This window comes from Vidua chalybeata, chromosome 5, assembly GCF_026979565.1.
Source record: "Vidua chalybeata isolate OUT-0048 chromosome 5, bVidCha1 merged haplotype, whole genome shotgun sequence".
NCBI lineage: Eukaryota > Metazoa > Chordata > Aves > Passeriformes > Viduidae > Vidua > Vidua chalybeata.
This window is the reverse complement of record NC_071534.1, coordinates 11794106-11800111: the sequence shown is the minus strand read 5'-3', so window position 1 is coordinate 11800111 and position 6006 is coordinate 11794106.

The window sequence follows — 6006 nt, the reverse complement described above, 5'->3', positions numbered from 1 at the left end:
TTATTTCAGAAGAAACTGGGCCATAATTTCTTGTGATTACTAAAATCAAAACATCATAAACAGAGCAAGAGAACTGATGCACCAGTTTGTTAACTGCATTCACAGGCAGGAATTTGTTTGTCCATTTAACTCTAGTTTCTGAAATAGAAATATTTCCCAAATATTTCTTAATCCTTAGTAGCTACACAATTGATGTTTTTTTTTTCTTCTTCTTCTTTTATTTTTTAATATTTTTTCCAGATCTGGGTCACAATGAATTACTGTACTTTTACATATATATTCATAGCATACTTGATACTGATTACTAGGTAAACCTTACCAGTGTAACTCAACTTACTGCTTTTGGGATTTTTCAGACTAACAGGCTTTAGAAGAAGAAGGTAGAATGTAACCCAAACTAATGAACATTTTGCAAAGACAGTAAGTATTTTCATCTGCAATCAGAAGGTGGGCTGGACATTACCAAGATACCATGTAAAATGCTTCAGTCATGAATGTTTTACTGCACAGCAGTGAGAACCTGTGTGCCTTCTCCAAGAACCTGTGCGCACTGAGAAGCATGTGTGCCTTTAAACTACACTTCAGTCAAAGCACCTTTAGAATTCAGATTTATAACTAAAGGCTATCTCTCAGTGAAGGCAAAAAATATTCACACATGGTACCTCTAATAAACATACAACGCCCCTGAAGACTATGATTCTGCTTTGACAGAGTTTGTTTACTTTTTGAAAGTACTTTCCAGTAAATTGGAAGATTTTGGCCCTGACTCTCCTCCTATGTTCTTGGCTACCTCACTGCTAAGAGAATTAGCAAATCTCCTAAGAAGACCTAATTCACAAGGTCATTTACAAGATTACTCACAAGGTCAATTACCAGGTCATTACAAGATTGGTGGCCATGCTGCTTCCAGCAATGCAGCTTTTCTCAACCTGCTGCTCATCCACCAAACATCCTGACAGATTTTCCCTATCCCAAAGAGACTGCTGTCTTGATATTGCCCAGAATTTATTGAATCTTCAAAAGTTCATTTGAACAATACACAATAAAGCTCTATAAATTTGATTTTTTAACAATGCTTTATTTAAGAATATTTATTATCCAATATATTGTTGAATCGCTCAAATATGACTCTTAGGAATAGCATAAACGATTTTCCTATGACCCTTGATATAATTAACTCCCATTTTAATAATAAATTTTCTGAACCATGGGAGTAATTACTAAACAATTTATATACAAATATCTCTTTTAAATGGGAATATTTGTTACAATTGAGATTATTTATTTTTATTTACTGATTTTCCTAAATTATTCTTTCCTAAGTTTATCTGCCAGCTCTTGCATGATGGCAGTGTTCCAGTAATAATGGTGGTGCCTTGGGTTCAAAACAGAGTATTTTAAAACCTGCCTTTAGAATACATGCATAGTATCTGTTTTGTGAGATAGAAACATACATCACTACCACCAAGAAAGAAAGACCAGTGGTTATTGACACCACAAAGATTTCTTTGGAATTTAATTATTTCATTCTTAGTTCCATTGTGAATCGAAAATTCTATCTCTGAAAATTCATTGAAGCAAAAGTCACAACAACTTCATTTTTTGTACAAGTTTTGAAATGTTCAATGCAAGTTACATACACAATATGTACATAGAATTCATTTCTGCTCAGAATATGTAGATAATTTGCACTTCATTCTGTTCACTAGCCAGCATTTCAAGGAGAAGTGTACTGGAATAGATTCCAACAAAATTTTCATGGAGGGCAGTGTTTCATACTAATCTTTCAATATATTTTTGACCTTAAAAGATAAGAATTTTTACTTTAGTCATATAAAAATGCAAAAATAAAGAAAAACAAAGATCACATACAGTGTTTTCTTCTGATCATTCAAAAAAAAAGCCTAGAGTTTATTCTAACAACATGAAATCTTAGAGACCTACTAGAAAACTGGTCTGGCATGCAATCAGAAATGCTGACCTCTACAAATGCAAATGAAAAGCTGAATCTCCAGTAAGGTCAAATAAAAATCGGGACTATTGAGATACTCTGAGGCATTCAATATTTTGCATACTGTTAAATATCTACTATTAGTAGCATTAATTATTAACAGGCTAACTGCAACAAACTATTAACCAACAGATTTTCAGGATTCATCTTTCAGGTTGCTTTGAAAATTATTCCTCAGATTCTCAGTCTGTTAGGTTGGATTTCTGATACGTACATTCTAATACACAGAAAAGGCTTTACAAATATTCTCCTTTTAAAATGTTGCTGTCATCAAAGATCCCACATCCTGAAGTACAGAATTTATAATTAGTGTTATCAAAATTATATTCCCTCCACCACATTACCAATGTTTTTAAAATCTCATGACAAATTTAATCTTTAATCAGGATTTTACATCAAAGCTAAATGAATTCATTCCTGACTCTATGCAGGTACCTGCATAGTCAGAGTGTATTAAACCCACATGAATTTCTTTGGAGTTAATGTGTCATTTCATGTGTTGAATTCATTACAGATTAAAAAATCCAAACAAACACTGTGATTTAATAGCAGAACAGTTTGTAAGCATGTGAGAGTTATGAAAGAGGAGACTTAACCCCAGGACCTCCTTTTCTTTCAAGTCCTCTTGCTCTAGATCCCACATAGTTTTCTTCCACATTCAATTTCACTTATCTCTCTGTGTGATGTACTTACACAGGTTACCTGAAAATGTATGTAAAAATTTCTATTATTAAAAGAGTTCTTCTATTTGGATAGCATTATTTCCAAATGCAATTACTCAAGAGGAATAAAAGAGCAACCAAAGTGTAAGTAGAAGCACAGCTTCCATTTTGAATGTTTTTAATGTGTTTACATAGTAAAAAACATCTGTGAGAATAGCTGTGATAATGACTTAAGAAATCTTTCTGGAAATACTATTTGAATAGGGAATACAGTGACAACTCCACATTCATTATACAAAATTCCACTTAATCAAAGTAATATCTTGCACAACACATCTACTGAAATATTAGGACAACATTTTTTGTAGTTTATTTACTTATTAATTTGAGTGATATGGCAGGCTGACAATACTGTTGAAGTCCCATCCTCCTGGATTGCTCTCCTCAATTCACTGCTGTTTATACTTTTTGGGTCTGAAGCTGCAATGCTGTCCTTGGTTCTCGGGCTGGAAAAGGATTGTTTTGTCTAAAGAGAACTTGCTAACAGTCTATATGAAGTTCAGAGTTATATACTATATGCAGTACTGAATCCGGAAAATATGAAAACCAAAACTCAAGACATCATTGTAACCAATATTGTTATTGGCTCTCATTCCCTTATTGTGAGAAAAAGGCAGGCTATGAATCTATAATGCATTGGTTGATTGGAAGCTGCCACCTTCAGCCTAGTGTTACATTCCTTTCATTTATTGTGGAATGAAGACATGGGCACAATCAATTAGGATGGGGTGAGTAGACTGCAAAAATTTATTCGGTCACAGTAGATTTCCCGCTTCAGTCATACAATAGCTTATCCATGTGGCCAATACGAATCTTTCTGAAAATTTCAACCCCCCACAGGATCTGATCAAATGTGCTTTCTGCCTTAAAAGGAAAGGATACAGAAAAGGATACAGAGCTATGAAAAATAACATACAGGCAAAGACTCTCCTAAGAAACTCATTAAAATGTATGAATAACAATGTGGTAAAACAGCCAGAAAACTTTTAAGGACATATACATTATATAATATATAATCTTTAGTAGACAATATTATATACCAATATGTAATAGTATATGTAGGTGAATAGAAATCTTGCATATACATATATAATATAGAGGTATAATTTCCCCTTTCTTACTCCCATGGGTTTTTTTTAAACATATTCCTTTCGAATTACACTCCAAGTATATTTTGGAAGTAAAATTGGCTCAATAGATAAATGAGAGTTGCTTTTACCTGAGGCTTATTTGCCCTATTATCATTATCCTTGTATTACCTTTAACATTTGCCATTGATGCTAACTATGTCTCTCTCTACTTCATATGTTTTTCTATAATTATAGAAGAATGCAAGATCATCTTCACAAACTGAATCAATTTTTTTCTGGATTAATTATGTCTTCTACATTATGAAATAACTTACAAGCATTGATTTAAACAGACATTTTTCCCAAAAAGAAAATTAAAGCAAAACACTTTTTCTTCACCAGATTCATAGTACAGAACAAAGAAACAAAAAAACCTACTCTGGAATGGAAGTGACAGGAGGAGGAGGAAACATTTTTTCCATAACTAGTCTCATTTATCCCAGACTGGGGAAAAATCTAATCAAGATTCTTTTCATGTATGAGACATATCTGGGGTCTGAGTTCAAAGCAGAATAATTAAGCACTTAGTTGTTGTAGGTCAGAACTCAGAGATATTTAAAAGCAAAATCCTTATAGTTTTCCATTAGATAATTTAAATTTTTTTTCCTTCACAAAATAGATCATTCTAGCTAGAAAAAAAAATCTGCACAAACAAGATCTTCTCTGTGAATACAGGAGAGAATTAAATTTAAAAAGCCCCAAAACTGTCATTTTCAATAAAGATGAGATAAAGCAGTATGAAAGATGATGCAAGAACTCAGATGTAATGTGAATAGGTCCAGTGTCCAGGGAATTCCTGACTCCTAACAGCTTGTGTCCTAATGACGAACTAAACTAAATCCCTATTGCTCTCAATGGAGTATTCTCAGGCAGAGAGGATGAGAAGCTTGCCTTAGAATGAAGCCCCTCTGCAGACTGAGGCCAGTCTCAGTCTTTGCATACAAAGCAAACCTGTACTAACAATTGCTAGAAGCAAAAAGACCAACCACAACCCCCCACAAAACAACAAAAAAAACCCCAAACCCAACCAAAGAAAGAAAGAAAGAAACAAACATTTAAAAAAATAAATGTAAAAAAATTAAATGTATTTTTCTTGACTTATGTTTTGGGCAAAGCTGAATCTTCCCAATGCATTTTAAGAACAGCCAAGGGAGTAAGTGTCCATAGGAACATGAGCTCACATGTTTCCACCTCCTAAAGGCTGAGAACTGAGCACCTGGTTCCTTTAATGACTTGAGAACGCACAAGCATGTAGTGACAGAAAGGTCACCCCAAAAGATCTCGACAAGTAGGAGCTGAAGGTGCTCTTGAGGTGTGTGCATGAGGAAACCTCTGCAGGGCAGCAGAGCAGGGTTACTGAGGACTGGCACGTCAGCCTTGTATCCCTCATGCCAGCCATTTAAGCACCTCACAGGTCTAGCACATGAATGCGTAGAATTGTTCAGAAACAGACGAAACCATACATCTTCCAGGAAATAAAAGTTTTGAAGGCAGCCAAGAGCTGCTGGAAAGATTGCAGGTAAGAGTAGAATATGATCCTTAAGGGAGGAAAAAAGTGGGAAAAGCTACAATATGAGAGTGAACACAAAAAAAGCCTCTTTGGATTGTTAAATTAACTGTGTAGCTAACTGGTTTTGTGTAATAAAAATCTGAACTAAAGCTATATCTACTTTTTAGAATTTGTTGAATAGGGATGGATGGCAAAGTGCCTGTATCCTTTTTTTTTTTTTTTAGAATACAGACACACAAAGATTTGACTCTAGCACAGTAGATAGAGACACAGAGGGACCTGCGCCCGGAGGGAAGTAAGCTCTGGAAAAGAGGTTTTAATACACCAAGAAGACACTGAGGGATGAATACTGGGACACCTTCCTAGGTTTTGGATTAAACCTCTGCTGCTCACAAAGATTATTTTAAATAAGGCACAACATTTTATATTTAAGGATACATTCTCTATGTTCTTTGGGATTATCATTCCTGACTTCTGAACTTAGATTTTTTCACTGCTCTTTTTCTTCTTCTGTTTTTGGTTTTTTTTTTTTGAATTGAAATTTAACAAATTACTTCAGCAACCATTTTTCCCTTATTTCTTGATTAACAGAATACAGTAAGTTCTACTAATGTATTGTAATTATTTTTTACC